This window comes from Rhododendron vialii, chromosome 7a, assembly GCF_030253575.1.
Source record: "Rhododendron vialii isolate Sample 1 chromosome 7a, ASM3025357v1".
In the NCBI taxonomy this organism is placed as follows: domain Eukaryota; kingdom Viridiplantae; phylum Streptophyta; class Magnoliopsida; order Ericales; family Ericaceae; genus Rhododendron; species Rhododendron vialii.
The window spans coordinates 11,123,405-11,144,456 of NC_080563.1; the positions used below are offsets into that span (position 1 = coordinate 11,123,405).

General features: G+C 35.6%; 1 long non-coding RNA gene across 1 annotated transcript; it reads right to left on the reverse strand.

The window, feature by feature from the left end:
- Positions 1-14,028: 14,028 nt before the first annotated feature.
- Positions 14,029-14,653, reverse strand: LOC131333334 (uncharacterized). Its single transcript, XR_009201775.1, has 2 exons — positions 14,354-14,653; positions 14,029-14,264 (listed from the first exon to the last, which is right to left on the reverse strand). It is a non-coding gene; the product is annotated as an uncharacterized LOC131333334 (long non-coding RNA).
- Positions 14,654-21,052: the final 6,399 nt, after the last annotated feature.

Below are 21,052 nucleotides of genomic sequence, written 5' to 3' on the forward strand. Positions count from 1 at the left end.
CAAATTTTTATGATCCGAACCGTTCAATGTGTACAGAATGTGATTTTAAGGGTGCTCACGAGAAATTAGCAAAAAAAATGACCGGAAAAGGCTTGATTTGAGCAGTTTTTATTTGAACCGTTCAATAATATATATATATATATATATATATATATATATATATATATATATATATATATATATATATATATATATATATATATATATATATATATATATATATATATATATATATATATGGAATTTTTGAAATCCTAACACAAGATTTACGGGGAAAAGATGGAAAAACTAAAGTAATTAATAAGCCAAAGCCCAATCATGGATATACCAGGTGGTCTTGCATAATGGGTTTTTTTTTTCTAATATCAAAATTCAAATAATTTGAAAAACAAATTACATATTTTGAGTGAGATGTGTATGGAAAATGCACTTGACGTTCTACAAAGTCACATAATTTGCGTGCGTGAGTAAAAATGACAGTGTGAAAGTATTTTTGAAACACATCTCTAACAACTAAAATTTGCAAGAGCGCGAGCATGAGAGCAGTGCGAAAATTAATCAAAGCCGAAGCGCATGACATTTTGAAGAATGATGTAACTTTGGACTCATCACTCCAATACAAATCCAAACAAAGATTTCCTGGCTGGACCAATACAAAAATATTCGAAACCTCCTTCTACCTACTGCAAGTCTGTATAAACTTCTTTCCGGTTGAGGTGTAAACAAGGAGTTTACATCGCCGCCATGTGCGAGCCCCATTGACACTTTATCGCAATAATTTGAATCGTTCATTTTGTAGGACCCACAGAGTAGTATATATAGGCAAAAAATCAGCTTGACTCAACATCGATAGGTATATCAAAAATTAAATTTTGGTTTATAAAATCAACAGCCTAAATTCTGTCAATAATTTTTAAGTTAAAATAATTCAAGCTGTTGATTTTCTAAACCAAAATTTAATTTTTGATATATCTATCGATGTTGGGTCAAACTAATTTTTTTGCATATATATACTATTCTGCGGGCCTAAAAAATGAACAATTCAGATTATTGCGATAAAGTGTCGATAGACCCACACATGGCGACGGTGTAAACACCTAATTTACACCTCAACCGGAAAAAAGTTTATCTCATCTAGTAATGACTATTTTAAGAAAAAGTTGTGGATACCCACCGTGCTAGGGCAATTGAGGCAAAAGTTTTTATTAAAAAAACACACACACAGACATCCGAATCTTGTAAAAATTATTCAATTCTTTTGGGGTATCATTACGTAGTGTCTCAGGCTTCTCCTCAACCACACATTTTTGTGAGGTCCGAGACTAAGTATATGGACCTTACAACAATATGTAATGGGAAGAGGCTTGGGGCACCAAAACGTAGTGCCCCAAGAGAATTGAATAATCTCTCCGAATCTTGTGATTCCTTTCCAAAATAGGAAAGACGAATGTTGATTATTATAAGAATCAAAAGAGAATTAATTTATTAAGGTAATACCATTTGGGGTAATCTAAATGTCGTCTGCCAATTAAACAATGACTATCACATACTTGAAAGGGCAATAAGCCGATAATCGTACAATTATATAATACTGCTTAGACGTTTTGGTGCGTTTTAAGTCGATGTTTTAATTTGTTCTTAAGATAGCTTAAAGAAAGAGGGGGGAAGTATCCAATGTGGTTCATATAAGTATTTTACGCCCTTTTGCCTTTTGGTCTGATTAAAATCTCTCTCTCTCTCTCTCATGCTGATAACATCGATTTTTTGATTGGCGAAATGAAAGTGATCAGTATCGTCAGAATAATTATACGAGGACCATGAAAAAGGAGCTGAACTTCCAAATTTTTTCTTTCTGGCACTTAAGTGCACTCCTGATAGTATTAGGTCAAAAGCTTTTTGGTAGGTCAAAAGCTTTTTGGCATGCTGTTGACATCGATGTGTAAATTTGTACACATGCAGTCCTATTACAGTATGAACATGGTATATATGCCTTATTTATCCTCTTTAATCCACCTCAAAGTCATCAATCAAATTCGTAACATATGTACTCTCTCTCCGTTCTATTTTGTTGTTTGTCCATTATTCATTTTGTGTTTTTTGTGTCTATTACGTATATATTTCAATCTATGGCATTTTTCATGATTTCGACAACTTTGTATTATAGTATAAATTAAAATCTATCAAATAAGATTCATATTGCATATTTTTTGAAGATTCATATTAGAAGACATAAGCGATTGAAAACTGACACGAACATAATAAAAAAGGACGAACAAAATGGAACAGCGAGAGTATAAATCAATTTTGCTATACATAGCAATTTATAATATACGCATAATAAAAATTGTAACGTCCAGATAAAAACTCAACATATAGTAGATGTTATAAAAGTCAATGTTGATGCAAAACATATATACGAGCACGATTTTCAAGATTTTGGGTAAAGACGGAAGTTAGCAAAAAATTTTGATCGAAGTACGAAGTGCTTTGAAATTTTGGATGATTAATTCAATATTAGACAAAGTCTAAAGGCCACTATGTAATTAATACTTTTAATCCCTATAAAACTAACGTTATTACTCTACTCCTGAGGCAGCAGCTTTTGAAAGGATATTCCCACGGACGAAACAACGAAGAACGGGGCTGCCGTGGGGCTGTGTTCAATATTGTTTAGAGTTCTTTTTTCTTTTCAAGTATTTGAAGTTTTGTTCAATTATTCGCATTTCGGTAACTCATTTTAATTTTTGTTCTTAATTTAAGTTATTCGTTGGTATTCAATTAGTTGTTATCTCTTGTTTATTTTTCATCTCGCGTAATAAAAGCATGTTTCAAGTTAGGGTTTCTTTTATTTCATGTGCAATGATTAGTGAGTAGTCGTATAGGTAGGGTCGCAGGGTGATTAGCACACCGTGGCTAGTTCGAGCATTGCTCCTATTTTCAAATAATGAAAAAGACAATTTTAGATTAAAAAAAAATACTTCATGCAGACGAACTCGGGCATTGTCGGAGTCTATGTGAACGGGGAATGTGGGTCCAAAACTTATTCTCCGTTGTGCATGGGTAAACGGCGACCATAGAGTCTCGCATCTTGCAGGGTATCTTTTTCAATCTAAAGTTGAACGTTTTTAAGAACACCAAATAGAGCAGGTTAATCCGGACTGGTTACGAGTGCTATGAACCCTACGACCATACCTCTTTTTAATTATTCGAAAAGAACAATCAATTTCTTAGGTTTTAATTAATCTTCGCATAAAACGACAAACGGTGGCTACCTAAGAGCCCGTTAAATTAGTAAAACTCGAATTTTTAGTCAGCATACATCACTGTCTCTCTGGATTCGACTCCGGACTTACCGGATATTATGCTACGTCGGTATCAGCCTTACGCTTAGGGCAACCCATTAATTTAGGATTAGGAATCAGAAGCACAAGTTTTCTTAGAAAACAAAAAGATTTGAACATTAATATATTACAAATTTACATCAAAATGTTACATACAAAATAATGAGTGAAAATTGAAAAAATTCCACAATGAATGTCTCAAATCACTATTCACATCTCTCAAACAATCATCTAGATTTTGTAATTTATAGTACTTTTCCTAATTTTAAAAATCTTGTTTAGTAAAATTAATTGAGATCTATCAAATAAGATCCATATTACATACTCCATCCGTCCCAAATTCTTGGTCCTCTACGATTTTACATGCAATTTTCAATGACCTATATCTCTCAATTTATATTGTTTAAAATATGCAATATGAAACTTGTTTGATATATTTCAATTATTTCTATAAAAATAATGTTTTCAAATACATAAAAAAATATACATTGAGAGATATAAGCAATTAAAAATTACACGTAAAATTGTAGGGGACCAAGAATTTGGGAAGGAGGGAGTATGTAAAGTATTATGACTTAATATATAAAATTTATTTATGAGAGGCGTAAATAGTGGTTTTGGTCATCCATTTTGGAACGTAGGGAGTATTATTTGTTGAGCCAAATAGGGGGTTATTCAAATTTGTCTTAACTTAACAAGAAAATAATATCGACCTTGATTTATTCACAAGTGTAAAAGATTCATTTCATACGATTTTCTAACAAGCCAGCAGCCACTGGTCAAGCTTTGTCACGACCCAAAACCTACCTTGGAAGTCATGATCGGCCAAGCGGGTGTTAAGCCGCCGAAGGCCTGCACATAATCTAATTTAGGAATTTCTCACATATCATCGTCATTTTAAACCGTATAAGCAAAGTATGCGGAAGTGTAGAATAAATAACATAATTTCAGAGCTTCTAGGTGTACAAGTATAATAAATACAAACCATTATACTACACATGATTCTCCACGGTTATTCTAGCACCCCATTCAGTTCACAACTTGCAATCTACCTTAACCTGAAAAATTGGAAAAGGTTTTCATAAGCCGAAACTCGGGTGAGAAACGTATACCAAAGTTACAAATTTGACCATGAAAATACCTCATATTATAAAACAGTTCAAAGTAACAATCCAAATATTTCGTTTAACATCCAGTACATGCATTTTAGTCCGTAAGCTCATTTCTTTGGTCCAAGAGATGGACCTTTTCATTTTATTTTTTTTTCAACTTTTGCACTTTTGAGTGATAATATCATTCAACGGTATTTTTGCCAATCGGTTGGAGAGCGACCCTATTGAAGAGTAGTATGATATCAATACCCGGTGATGCCTGGCTGCATCTCCTACCTTATTACTTCATGCCACTAGTATCTTTGCCCGTCCCCTAGCGCTCGGGACACCGTTCAAATGAATTATGCACACTATCACAAACATGTACTAGCAACAAGTAAAATTCAAGTCTTAAAACATATTGCCATGGTCTAGATTTATCCGTTAACACATAAGTTTTATAAACAAGTCATCGCATGTATTTCCCATTTATCATCATCAATTTCAACCAAGTAAGATTCTCAAATTCCATATTTTCCAGTAAAATCAAGCAATGGCATTTCATTCCAAAAATTCAGAAAATACATGTAACTAAAGTATACGCAACTCACCAAAAAAGATGCGTCTAACTTGACGTGGCACCGAATTAGCCCAAGACACTGGTACCTATACAAAATGTATCACGAATTATAGTTGAACTTAATTTAGTAATTGACTCGAATTTCTTCGTCATTCCCCGTCGGGTCGGCACAAGTACAGTTTATGAAGAATTGGTGGAGTCTCCTAATTAACGTAATCAAACTCCTAAATTAGTCTCCTAAATTTAGGCTTACAAACAGTCAAAATAATATCGGTAAACAATCTAATTAAATCATTTTACGGCGGCGAGTTCCGAAGCCGAACTCTTTGCCGGAAGGGGTTTCGCTTGTATGAAAATTATAGTAAGGTTCAGGTATAGTGAGTGCGAGGAGAGAGAGTTATAAATAATTTTTGCCCTAAATCAACTTCTTTTATTATAAACAGTATACATATCTCTAATTACTAACTATAAAATAGATTAATTGGTGAGAAGATTACCAAAAGAGTTGTAGAAATTCTTCGGTGAAAACAAACGGAAACGAACGGAACCGGAAGCGGTGGGGATCGGTAGGAGCCTCTATCTCCTTTACTAATATTTTTCTCTTTGCTTTTATCTTTTAGATTGATTAATACTTATAATAGTAATATATATACCTCGGTGGGAAAGAAGTGAAACATATTAAGAAGACACCTGTTATTTCCTCATGACTCAGCATATTACGCGTTCCATTAATATGAATTTTGACCAAACGCGTTCGGATTTCAGTCTCCAAAAAATTCCAAAAATTCAACACAGACTAATAATAATTTAAGGGTCATCGTGGCAGTGTCGGATTTTTAAGGTAAAATCCCGTCGTTGCATAACTCATATAATGAGTCGGGTTTCCATTCGGACTACGTGATTAAACTACTACTACTTACTTTTTTTTTTTAAAGAAAAGTCGAGATTTAACAAGCTCAAACAGAAATACATGCAGTAGTAAGTACAAATCCGGGACACTACATCAATTGTGAAAATCTACGAGATAACTAAGCCCAACAAGTGGGAAGAGTCGCACTCCTAATCTCCTAGTGAAATGCAAAAGTTTTAACCAACTGAGCTATCCCAATTGGTTGTAGTATTTGTTTGATTTAATCGCATAAAATGTTTAGGATTGATTCAAAAGATACTGAATGGTGGTCCACCAAAGATGTCTCTCCTCCCTCCGGTCACTAATAAAAACAATTATGTCCTCATGTTTTGGTAGACATGATTGTTTCCTTCTTTTTTTGTTTTCACTTGATGGGGAAGTTTGAACTACCCCTCTATTGTATAATCATTGAGATTGAATGGATTAATGTTAGCTTCATGTACCGTAATGGTCTAAAATTAAGAAAGTTAAATCTTGATTGATATCTAAGCAAATTTAATTAGGAACAGATAAAGTGTCAAAGGTGATACAAATCATGACAAGTTAGTGAGTTAAATTGCTACAAAAGATATAGATATGTTGCCTCCGTTGGTTTGAAGTTAGAAGTCCAAATCACTCCCCGTTTGATAACAGTAATAGATGGATGAGATTCGTAAGAAGATGATATTAGAATTGAGATTCGTAATGAGAAGGGATTGGTAATGAGAATGAATTGATAATGAGTATGTTTGTTTGGGATGAGATTAGATGATAGGATTATTAATATCATGTTTGTTTGAGATGGAATTAGATGATGAGATTGGATTGATAGAAGAAATTGGTAATGAGAAGGGATTGATAATGAGAAGAGGTTGGGTTCGGACTATAAATACCAAGTCACACAGTGTATTGCTAATACCCCTAAAATCCGGCTTCCTCATCCCAACGGACTACGAATCCGAACCAATTTTGAAAACCAAACGCAGTATTGTTAATACCTTTGGCTTAGTAATCCAATCCCATCTTCTAAGATCTTTATCAAACGGGGCCTTAAGGAAGTTTCTTTTTATACGGTGGAAATAGGATTTCGTGATAGAAGTCGGTCATCCGGTCGCTAATATATTTTGGATGAATGTAGCTAAATCAATTGAAAAACTGCAAACATACTCTTCTCTGCTAGCAAAATGGTGGTGTCATCGGAAATTCATAACAGAGTCCGGCAACAAATATAGGTTCACAACCATAGACAAATACTAGTAAAAAAAAAGACTAACAGAAGTCAATCACAACAATAGGCAATCCTCGATGAAAAAGGCCTTTTCGAGGGTGGAATGTCGACTGTGATCACCTAGTCTTCAGCTTATTTTGCACCAACTCCGATCCGGCTAGATTATCAGCCCTCTGGTTGGCTAAGCGGGGAATATGCGTGCGGGAGACTGGCACCAGTGAGCGCGTGTCATTAGCATCTTCCAGGAGCTTGGAGAAGTTGAAAGGAGGGATATATATATATATATATCGGGGCGGTTCCGGGGACACCCAAAAAAACACCTAAAAAATCACCTCATAGTTTTTGATCAAATTTTGATGATCCGAGCCGCTCAATGTGATCAAAACGTGATTTTAAGGGTACCCGTGAGAAATCAGCAAAAAAAATGACCGGAAAGAGCTTGATCCAAATAGTTTCGAACAGTTTTTTATTGAACGGTTCAAATAAAAACTGCTCAAATGAAGCCTTTTCCGGTCATTTTTTTCGCTAATTTCTTGCGGGCACCATTAAAATCACATTTGCACACATTGAACGGTTCAGATCATAAAAATTTGATCGGAAACTATGAGATTGAGATTTGGGGTGTTTTTTTAGGTGTCTCTTGAACCGTTCCGTATATATATATATATATATATATATATATATATATATATATATATATATATATATATATATATGGGGGCAGAATCTTGGAGACTGTTAAGAATGAGAGAATTTGGTTTCAGAAGTCTTGATTAAATTGGGCTAAGTTGAGAGAATTTGGTTTCTATTGAAGCATCCAACTTCAAATCAATTGGCATAAAGTGGAGAGGCCGCCCAGATTTATATATTAGTTTTGGAGGAGATAATTAACTGATGTGGGACAAATCTCAACACTCTCCCGCACGTGCGACCCCCGACTCGCATGTGAAGAGGTAAACAAATGATCCAAAACACATGGATCACAACGAAAGAAAGTGCAACTGTGGCAGAAACAAAGGGAAAAGCCTCTGAAACCCTAACTCTAATATCATGTTAAAGCATCCAACTTCAAATCAATTGGCATAGAGTGGAGAGACCGTCCAGACTTATATACTAGTTTTGGAGGAAATAATTAACCGATGTGGGACAAATCCCAACAGTTTCAGAATCTTGGAGACTGTTAAGACTGTTACTTGTGAGCTTGAGAGTTTGGGTCGAGTATTTTCATCTCACTGTACTCGTACAATATATTTGTGGAAGTTGTTCTCTCTTATGTAAAAATTGCTTGTGTCCGATGTGCGCGCTTGTTTATTTTTCGTTATGCTTCTATCGCGGGTGGGATTGAGTTAATTTTTTGTTACACTTCGGTTGCATGTGGGGTCCGAGGTATATAATTCCAACAATCAGAATACCAAGTTTTTTCACATCATGGCCTATGATAGACACAGAAGAAATGCTCTCAACTCCATTGTACTCGATAGTCTCGATCGAGTTAGCATTGATGATCCAGGCCAGATCAAACATGGGGCTTTAATTATTTTCAGAATTTATACCATGTAGGGTGGGCGGCGAGACTAGGTTTTTCTGCGAATATGTCTGAATCAATTGATGGTCCCTCCGGTGATGGTGAGAAGTGAGAACTTGATTAAGGCTTTTTCGGCAGAAGAAATCTGGGGAGCTATTAGATCTTGTGATGGGAATAAGTCACCAGGCCGGGATTGGTTACACATCATTAGTATTAGGAAGGGCTGGAAGCTCATGAAGGAGGATGTCCTCAAGTTCTTTGCAGAATTTCATTGAAGTGGTAGGCAGAGGGGCTCAACTCCTCATTTGTTGCTCAAGGTTAATAACCCCTTATCAGTCTTCCAGATTTCAGACCCATAAGTTACGTATAAGATTCTGGCCAAGGTAACACACATAGGATCAAAGTGGCTTTATCTGAGGTATAATTGGGGAAGTCCAATCAGCCTTTGTTGGTGGTAGAATTAGAAACATACGAGATGCTGGTCTTATTGGTAATGAAGTTATAGACGACTGGAGGAAGAGGAAGAGGAAGAGGAGGGGGTTGATAATCAAAGTAGACTTTGACAAGGCAAATGACAAGCTCAATGACTTTCCCCCTATCTATGATGCAGTTGCTAGGCTTTCCATAAACTTGGGTTAAATGGATGAAGGAATGCATATCCTGTGCTTGTGTTTTGGTCTTAGTTAATGGCTCCCCCACTAATGAGTTTCTAATGCCAAAAGGGATAATAAAAGGGGACCATCGATCTCATCAATCAACGATTGTGATGTGTTTTTAATTTTGATCGGTAATAAATATTTTTTTTACTGGTAAAAGATTGTTTTTAATCTAAACCGTTATTAATAGATCGACGGTAGTGTGTTGTCCTACAAGCGCTCTACACCGGGATGCATTACAACACCCTTCTAACAAGCCAGCCACGGGTCAAGCTCAAACAGAAATATTTGTTTGATTTAACCGCTTAAAATGTTTAATTAGGATGTTTCAAATGGTTCTTAATATTGGTGGTCCACCAACGATCGATGTCTCCTCCAGTTACTAAAGGTCTAAAATAATTACCCGGTATATATGTCCAGTGTCCCTCATATTTTCGTAGACTTGATTGTTTTCTTCTTTTTTGTTTTCACTTGATGGGGAAGTTTGAACTGCAGTACTACATATTGTATAATCATTGAGATTGAATTTTTTTTTAGCTTCATGTATACAGTAATTAATGGTCTAAAAGAAAGTTAAATCTTGATTGATATCTAAGCAAGTTTATTAGGAACAGATAAGTTGATACGTTGTCACCGTACGTGTCAAAGGTGACAAATCATGACAAGTTAGTGGGCTAAATTGCTACAAAAGATATTGATATATATTGCTCTGTTAATTTGAAGCTACAATCAACACTCTGCTAGTACAAGACCATTTAAATAAACGAAGTTTTTTCATATGGTGGAATATGAAGCTTCGTTCCTCAGCAAAGTGCTCACTTCTTTTTTGCCATTCGATTTGGTCGATTTCAAATCATTCAAAGTCGATTTTTCGATCTTTGAGGTCGGCTTTTTCCTCTTCCAAGTCCATTTTCTTCTTCTTCTTCAAAGTCCATTTGTCCTTCGTGGAAGTAGGTCAGTACGTTCTTCTTATTCGTATAAGTAGCAGGTAGGCCAGAAGTTCAAGTTGCTTTTTGAGCAGTAGTTCCTACTTCCTAGCGCCTGGCCTTTTCTTAGCCGGCTAGTAACTTCGTTCCTATAGTTAATTATAAGATCCAACTCGTTCCCCATATCCTGATCGATGGTTATGGTTCAACCCGGCCAACATCTTTTCGAACTTCTGTTCCTGTTCAGCTGTTCTGCCTTTCCCCTTGCTACCAGCGCTAAGTCCTTCCCTTCGGGAAGTCATTCCAGGCAATAAAGCCAATCAAGGAGGAAAGCAAGTCAGTCAAGTCGAATAAATCTGTTTCTGGCCCTAGGCCACAGCCAACCACCATCCTGAATAATAGACACCACCCTTGTAAATAAAGACCCACCCAGATTGTAAACCACAGAGTCACCAAATTAATCTTTGGAACAATGGCTCAAGAGGGTGCCAATTATCAAGCCACACAAAAACATTTTTGCCATTCCCCACAACCAGGAATGGAATCGATTACGTACGGCTTAACCATAGAAGTCGGGTCGCTCCACTGCTTGACAAATTCCTAGACCTAAAATAACGGGTTGTCCCAAGCATAGGGCTGAGACCGATATAACATAATATTCAGTAAGTAAAATCGGAGTCGAATCTACAAAGACGATAATGTGTACTGACTAAAACTCGAACTGTTATAATTTAAACGGGCTCTTAGGTAACCACCCCTTGTCGATTTTACCGTGCGTGGGAATCCAAGAAGATATCACCGCCACATCTCTCTTTGTTTCGTCCGTGGAAAATAAAGTCGTGCGTCCGTTTTTCCTTTCTTCAAAAGCTGCCAGACCCCACTTCACCTGTAAGTTAAATTATTTATTGAAGAATTCAATCACACAAAGGCCCTTTGAACTTTATAAAATAATAAATGAACCATTTAATTTTGAATCATTTTGCATTTGAGCTTCAAACTTTTTTAAAATCTTCTTTTTATCAAAAGTCTCGAATAACGGGCTTGAGCAACCTATAAACATAAAAACACATAATAAAAATCAGTTAACAAATATAAAAGACTAATAAATGTAGATTGGAGGGCCAAAATATATATATTTTGGCACTTATCACCCACTAATATGTTTGAATGAATGTAGCTAAATCAATTGAAAAACTGCAATGGAAGAATTTTTCCCAGGTTCACTATACCACTTTCCAAACCCACTAAGTTCATTTCTAAATTCTATAACTCCCTAAGTCCACTAACCTATTAGTAAAGATATAATAACCCTGGTTAGTCTAATATACCCCTGCTTTCAAAAAATCTTTTATCCTATTTTTTCCTCCATTCCCGTTTTTTTCTCCCTTTTTTCCTCCATTTCCGTTTTTTTCTCCCTTTTTTCCTCCCTTCCCCTTTTTTTTCTCAGATTCCTCCATTATAAAACCCATCCCCCCCCTCCCCCCTTTTCCAGAAGAACAAAACCCAGACTAACAAAACCCAGACGATTTCCCATTAGAAACCACAGACGAATTTCTTTGTCGTCGCCTTCTTGGTAGTCGGCAATCTTGGTCCTCGTTGGGCTTCTTCGGCGTCAGCCCTTCTTCGTCGTCCTCGATCGGCGAGAAGCACTCGAATACCGGCGTTGTCTCCGTCGCCGTCGTCAAGCACTCGATTGCCGTCGTCACTCCAACAACGAGATCAACGGATGAAAAACAGAGATCAACCCACGCCCCAGACTTCCTTCGTCGTCGATCGCACTCCTCCTCGCCGTCGTCCTTCGTCGTCGATCGTCACCCTTCGTCGCCGATCGTCGCCCTTCGTCGCTTTTGCATATATGTATATATAGTTTCTGATTTATATAACATTATATATGATCTACTGTCTCGTAAGACATTTTATATGATGTTCTGTTGCTTTTACATATATGTATATATAGTTTCTGATTTATATAACGTTATATACAATATACTGTCTCGTGAGACATTATATATGATGTTCTGTCGCTTTTGCATATATGTATGTATAGTTTCTGATTTATATAACGTTATATACGATCTACTATCTCGTGAGACATTATATATGATGTTCTGTTCAACAAATATATAGGGTTATATATGGTTATATCAACGTTGGTAACGGAGTCCAGTTCAAGGTATATATAGGAACTCATTAGCAAAGCACAATTGAACAGTTAATAATATATAAGTTAGGGTTTTGATTGCGAGTAGATATGATTATATCAAACTCTGATCATTATATGTTCTACTTTATTGAATTGGTCCGCGCAGCGGCCTTACTGACTTATTATTTGTGCAGTTGTTCAAGGAGTGAAGAGTATTAAGTTACATGTGAAATCGACCGTGAAGAAGGCGACGGCGACAAAGGGAAAAAAGTTACAAGATCTCCTCTTCTTTTTTTTCCCATTTATTTTAGAGTTAGAAATGACAGAATCTCATGTATAATGTTATAAGGCTATATGTTTATTTTTTGTCACACTTATTCCGTTTTTTTGTGTGTATTTATTTATGTGGCAAAATAATACACATATAAAGTTCTTTGTTTATTTTTGCATTGTAAACATATATAAGATTATTTATATATGGTTATCAGAAGTTAGTCAATGAAGCCGCTGCGCGGACCAATTCAATAAAGTAAAACATATAACGTTATATGTGAGTTTCTATGCTGTGAAACTCCAAAAAAATAGAACATATAACATTATATGAAAGCTGCTGACTTGTGTACTTCCCAACAAAAAAAGAACATATATTGTTACTCGAAGCAAGTCATTGAGGCCGCTGCGCGGACCAATTCAATAAAGTAAAAATATAATGTTATATGGAAGTTTTTGTGCAGCGAAACTCCAAAAAAATTATAGAACATATACCATTTTATGTTAATATATGTACGTACAGATGTAAACATGGAATGTTATATGTTCTTGTATTATAATAAAAAAAGATTTCAAAAACTCATATAACGTTAAATGCGAGCCGATGAATGAGTATATAACGTAAAATGTAAGTATCGCACATTAAATGAGAACTGATAAACGAGTATATAACGTTATATATGTACAATTACGTTATATACAGTGTATCAGAAAAAGGAGAATCTTCTGTCGTTTTATTTCAACGCAACTGCTGGGATTTCAAACGTATAACGGATAATGGGCTAAAAATATGGGATTTGAATGGAAAGGGTAATCTTCTCTCTCACTACAAGAAATAACAGTTTTTGCAACGGTTCATTACTGTCGGAAATGGAGAAATACCGTGGCGAAAAGGCTTTTGCAACGGCCCTGCGACGGGATTGGGCAGTGGCAGTAAGGGGGGTGGCAAATGGGTTTTCGCGTCAGGATTGTCCCGTCGCGAAGTATTAGCAACGGGAAATTGATCGTTTGCAACGGTAATTTAGCCGACGCAAATAAATTGCAAAAATCAAATTTTGATTGCCACGGTATGTAATACTGTGGCAAATATGATATTACCTGTCGCAAAAAAAATTATCGTTCTTGCTACTACAGCAACTCCCGTCGCAAACGTGCAATTTTTTTTTAACCGAATTTCATCCATAAAATGAACGAGTTTCTGTAGCTCTAAAATTAACCATTCATTCAAGCTCATGTATTGCAAACCTAAACCTCTTCATTGTTGTATTCAAATCATCCATTCACATCCATATTCCAAGTATTCAAATCATCCATTCACATCCATATTCCAAACCAAGTTGAAAAAAATCATAATTCTCAAATTCTTAATAGCAACACAATTCATCATCTTGTATCGAAATCATCCATTCATCCATATTCAAAACCAAGTTGAACAAAACCATAATTCTCAAATTCCGAATAGCAACACAATCCAATATCATCCATCTCTTTTAACCACATAGACAAAAATACTAAAACACCTGGAGTGAATGAAAAATTAAAAAAAAGTCTCTAAGAGAAAGACTACAAATTGTAAAAAACACACTCAATAATCGTCCATCTCTTTCTCGATCACCTGAAAAGTAAACAGTAAAAAAAATTAAAATCAACCTATAGAAGCAATATATAATTAAATGAAACAATAAAATCAAAGTCGCAACTTACATCACAGAAATTCCACGCAACGTAACGGCCAAGAGCATCTCCAACCGTGTCTACACCTGGACGAGGTCTTTCCAAAAGAACATGGGGCATTATTGCTTTACCAACATATACTTTACAATAGCCTTCACCCAATCGTTCTCCGTCTATTTGTATGTCAGGATCTAAACTAATAAGTAGCCCTTCACCCACATCGTACTTTGGAATATGAGACGTTTGCAAGTATACTTCTCGTCCACACTAGAAAGAATTTAAATTTCAATTAGACTCCAACCTCCAATATATAATATGTAGAAGCATTATAAAGCACTAGAGGCTTGGGCACACACGATGCGTGTGCAAGTCGGATTTTCACAACGTTTTTATAAAAATGCTTCCCACTTATTGTTTGATCAAATTTTCACAAATGTTGTGAAAATCCGACTTGCACAAGCATCGCATCTGCCCAAGCCTCTAGTTAATTGATAATCACGTCCTCCAAATCGATACTCAATGAGCAAATCCCACCATTAGTGAGGGTAAAAAAAGCAGCATCCACACCACATAATAAAAAACCGAACGAAGACTGTTATTATTCACTGATAATAATGACCTCCAGATCGATACTCAATAAGCAACTCCCACCATTAATGAGGGTAAAAAAAAGCAGCATCCACGTCACATAATCAAAAACCGAACGAAGCCGTAATAATTTACTTTGATAAATTACTCAAAGATGGCCCAGAAAAGTGATGCTATGTACCAATCCACGTGATCATGTAGAGGCAATAGATATACATAATTATAAGAATACCAGATATCCACACATGCACCCTATACCATCATTCTTATGTAAAAACACCAACTGGATTTTCACAAAAAGAAAAGTACATAAACTAAATAAGTAAAGAGCAAACAACGGAGCTTACCAAGAAAAAAATACTATTGGATTGAAGGGAGCACTTCTAACAATCAGCTTGATATAAGCTCCAAAACTACGTCACCGTTTCTGATATTTCTGTGGAGACACAAAAGATAATTGAACGTAAGTTGAATTTGTATCAAGTTGGACTTACTACCGACAATTACCATATAAAGCAATTAGACAATGAAATGACAAACTATTTCAAAACTAGTGGTACAAAGATAATTGACCGAAATGGCCACTGCATTTACTCAATATGTCTTTGAGCAATCTCCAAAATCAAAATGTGCAAAAGAAGAAGAATCAAGACCAGTATAAGGCAAGGGACCCAAATTGGAGTCAGCTGTAGGAACACTTTTTTTTGATAAGTGCTGTAGGAACACTTTGCATCCACTCATCCTTAAACTCATCTATTAATTCCTTCTACTTTAGTGCATGGGCCAAGTTTATCGACTCTGATAGCTAATAGTCTATGACACTAAACATCTGACCTCTAGATATTATCAATCCACACAAGAAAATGAAAAAAAAAACTAATTAAAGTAAGATATAGATAATATCAACAAAAATTGAACCACTATACATAAAAAATCATAACTACACACCAAACATCTACTAGCTAGACAGACTTCGTTGAGACCTTTTATTTCGAGTAGAAGGATCATTGATATGCCTCCAACACACTAAGAAGGATTGAATCCCATTCTCAATCTCCAGAAGAATATATAGAAGGCAAACTGATGAACTTGTGATCTTAGAAATCTACATACCCGATTAAGTATACAACAAGTTCTCCCTATCACTTCTCCATTCAAACACGAGTCGCTAAGCATTGACATATACAAAGCGAAAGGCTAACCTATATATAGTTAATTTTTGTTTCGGTCTAATCCTCTCTCCTTCTCCTTTTTATTTACTCGAGTCAACACAAACCAAAACCTCTGACCAAAAACTAGAATAAATGTAGCTACAGATACAAGAAAACCAAAATTACTAGCTTCAAGTCTTCCTGAAAATGGGGTTAGTTTCTAAAAATCTGTAAGTACCCTTGGAAACTACTACTCCTAATCACTGACCAAAATCTGGAAAGATTGGGTTCATGCATGGTCAGTCAAACAGATAAGTTCATTGTAATGGTTCATCTTCCTAATCACCTTGGTAATTGTAAAAGTCAAGTCGTCAAAGGATGGAATTGTTCTAGGTGCTACCAATTGTAAGTATAAATAAAGGTTTAGTGTGAGCAGCTAGATAGCAACCGACCAGCTATATAAAAATTAGATCAAAGCCTTTGTGCCGTAGCAGAAGGTTACTTGTAATAGCCAAAGTAAATTTTGTACCACAGCCCTCTACTGAATGAAATATCCAACGCCTTAAATTGCTTTCTCTTTTCTCTTTTTACTCTTCTTGCAATCACACATCCACTCACTCTTCCGCTGCTCCCAACAACTACTACGTACCCCTACTACAATACTAGAACTTCAAGGGGAATTCTAGCTAGTGAAATCAAACATCCCCATTAATCAAGGGGTCCCCCCAGTCCCCATCTCCCTTGTTGGAACAAACAAATCAATAGCATATATATAATAAATTTAAAAAAGCTATATTCTCAATAATTCGCACATGCATATGCTCGATTTGCGATTTTCTGAAGGAAATTAGTTTTCCATATATACAACGTACTACGTAGGTGAGAGGAACCAGTCTAGTACAAGTTATTGACAACATGATTCATCAAAAAGAAGAAGTAAAACCAACGAACATATTTACCCAAAAAAAAAAAAACCAACGAACATAACTATTTCCAAAACAGAGAGTGCAATCGCAACTCCTAAAAACTCTAGAACTCCAGCGAAATCGATCTAATTTCTAAAGAGGAAGAGGAGTACTCACAGAGGTTAATTGAAGAGCTTAGTGCTGAAGGTGCTGTCACACGATGAAGGCAAAGTAAGGAAAAGAAGAGAGCGAGAGGAGAACGAACCGTCGCCCGGGAGAGTTCAACGCATAAATCGTTTCTAGGGTTTTTGCAGAACGGTTGAGAGAGAGAGCTGAAGCAGATGGGTTTTTGTCAATCGTGGAAAAAATTGCGGGGAAATTTCGCGGGGAAAAAAATTGGGGGAAATACTATTCACGTGCCGAAGTTTTGGGTTTAGAAGGCACGACCATGTGCCCAACTTTTGCCATTTGGACTTGTCGAACTATAAAGGATTTGCATAATTTGGACGGCATTTTTCGAGCAATATCTACTAATATTATATGATTCATATACATTTTCTAATAATATGGCGATATGATTATTTTACGGATCTCAATAAAATAAAACTATTTTAACGATCAGACAAAAATATTCTAACAATCGAAACCGTTGATTTCGTTTTGCTAATTAATTAAATCATGGTCGTATAAAAAATTGCCTCTATCAGATTTAGAAAACTCCTTGATTGGGACACAATTTGTTTTTTTGAATAATAGTTATCGCCCGAATAATTGTGTAGCGATACCCGATCAAATTCATTCTTGGTATTGATGATGAAATCCATAATTTGTAAAAGATAGACGGTTCGAATCAAATAAATAAAAATAAATAAATACTCTGGTGGGAGTCGGGTCTTGCAATCTAATACTTTAATGCCTCGGAGTACATCAAATGTTGTTCGATCAAGCAGTTGTCGATATCCGATGATCTCCGATTTTGGTGACAATGATGAAATCAGTGAGACGTGAAAACCTAACGGTTCCAATCGACAACCGTAAAATTTTAGTTCATAATGACCTTTGAATTCTATATGTTAAATGTAATTGTTAGCACACTAAGTTTTTGTGCTGTACTTGAATGTACAGTAGTCATTCGACCGTAACACAATTACGCTGATCCAAACCGTTGCTTTTGTTTTTCTTGTTGATTATATCATTCTTGGAAAAATTTGTCTCGATCGGGTTTAGAAAGCTTCTTTATTGAGACACAATGTCACTAACAAAATGGATTTTTCTGTCCGATCAAGTGTGTAGCGAACCCGTCGATTAACTTCTTTTTTGGTAAGGTTGATTTACTCCATAATATGTTAAAGAGGGACGGTTCAGATCAAGGAAAAAGACTTAGGTGGGGTCGGGTATTGTAATCTAATACTTTAATACATTGGGATGCATCAAATGTGATTCGATCAGGCAATTGCCGATCATTTTCGATTTTGGTGATAGTGATGGAATTAGTAATGATTCAAATCAACCATTATTAAAATAGAATCGACTGATTAAGTTTAGAACTTATTCGTAGTGCACAATACAAGGACGCTTAATTATTGTGTAGAAAATCACAAGTGTACGCGGTTGCTTCGATTTAATATATATAATATCCTACGTTCAACCAAATTCTCTTGTGCATACTAGTGGCAAGTCGTTTGTACTACTTGTGCAAGGTTGCGTGTTCAAGCCTTGGGCATAGCATTTTCTTTTTTAATGTTTTTTCCCTGAAACTAAATATATTAGTTTTTTAAAAACGAGATCTATTCTTTAAACTATACTCTCACTTTTAGATTAGTGAGATTATAAAATCTTTTCATCTCAATTTTTTTATATAACTGAAATTAAAAAACTATAGTCCATAATATTTTATTACGCTTTTACAAAAAGTGAGACATTCTTAATTTGTGGACTATGATATGCCATAGGTTTTTTTTATTTGCTAAGTGTGGGGAGGGAAAAAACTCAGCGAAAACTAAAACTTTTTTTTTTCCTTTTATATTTGCCACGGGGACCGACCCGTTGCTTTTACTTGTTTAGATTGCCACGGCTCCTTTTTACCGTGGCAAATGAATATTTTTTCACTACTAATTGCAACAGGAATTTTAGCCGTAGCAAATATAGTACCCAATCAATTAAATTGACCTTTTGCGACCGTAAAACCACCGAAGCAAATGTTCTAGTTGCCAATAGCCTAGTTTCTTGTAGTGAGATCGTTTGGACTCTGTTTTCCTTTTGGATATGGGAACAACGTGAATATGAGAGATTTTATAGGAATGGAATATGGGAGATTTTATAGGAGTGATATATATCAGATTAACAGTTTTTAAAGGTAAGGGTATTTTGGTCCTGAACTAATTCCTTTTTTAATTGAATTGGACTTAAGGCCTCACCAAAACCTAATTAGTGGACTAGAGGGGTTATGAAATTTAGAAGTGAATTTAGTGGGTTACAAATATGCTATAGTGGACTTCCCAACAATTTTTTAAATTAAAAAATGGGGGGGATTTTGGCACAAGAGGATGCACTTGATTAATCCAAAAGAAGAAATTAGGCAGGAGGCTTGGGGGGGGGATTAAGGGATTGATCCGGCCAACGAACTATGCTAGCTCTTCTAGCAAAATGGTGGTGTTGACTAGGCCAGGCTTATAACACTTGGGTTGACATGCGTTGTATAATTCAAGATGGATGATTCACAATCAAGGTGTTCTCTACCTCTAGAGAGCTAGCTGCTACTGTGTTCTGGATATGGTTGGGGGATTTTTATTTGAAAATTGAGTATCCAAGGTTGTGTTGGCTGCATTCTTTTTTAACTTTAACTTTTTCCTTCGTTTTATGTAGTTTGTTCGTTTTTCCTAAATTATTGTTGAATTTGCGTGATATTTTTTAGATTAATTATTCATTTCGATGAGAGGAGTCTAAAAAGTATAAAATTACGACCGAAAGTAACAAAAAGTTCACTAAAGACGAACAAAGTATCAAACAACTGTTTTATCTATTTAAAATGCCGTCTTATTTGAATATTTTTAACACCAGTTCATATTTTTATACTTTTCCGATTCGTCTCCTCGAGACGAATGATTAATTTAAAAAATTACGACGAAAAACTAAATAAAAAGTTGCGAAAAATAAAAAAATATCCAAGTAAATTCCAGACTTATAGTTAAAAAGAACGCAGCCAAATTTGGACTCATCAAGACATGATACTTTCCCTTCCCCTTCCTCTCTGTGCATATTTATGCATCAGTCGGTTATAGTTTCAGTTTGTTGTGGTGCCTTTCATTGAATGTTTGGATGCAGCTATGCTTTTTGATCGATGTTGGTTGCAGCCGCTTGTGCTCCTTATCTTTTACCCTCGATGTATCCTTTTCGCTTTCTAAATGAAGTTATTTTTTTCCCGAGAAAAAAACATCTCAGCATATTTGTTTATTGTCCATTTTTCCTTTTGGCTTCTTAAGTTAAAGACTCGAAAATTCTTATTTTAATTTTTAAATAACTTCAGCTTAGATAAATGTTCACAACATATTGTTCGGTTTGATTATATAATTCGTGTGGCTTGGCTTGGCCTTCCCATGTCTGCCGAAATGCTGAATGAAAATGTCAAGGTAATTATATATGAAGGAAAATGGATGGCTTTTCCTAACTTATTGGATGATGTGTGTTCTCTTGAAAGCAAAACAATAATTTTTTCATTTTAGCAAAACCTATTTCGCAGGAGAGTATTTTTCGGTGGAAAAATTGAAGTTGTGGGTCTTACAACTTTCTTAGTAACGGAGCGCACAAAAAGTTGAAGTTAAAGTTGATTTTTTCATACTTTCCATGCAATTGAACATGGCCTTTGAAGCCCATTCTATTGTCGTAATCGTTAAAGTGGCCCAATTCCGTAGTCAGGCCCACGCCTAATTGCCTAGTTTTTATTCTCATGAATCCACCGGAAGCTAAAATGACAGTCCAAGACGTATTTTGATAAATAATACCCGCCAATGACATGTTGAAAACATTTGTTAATGCTGAAAATGTCATTGGTTATATTAATTATCAAAACACGTCAATGACCGTTA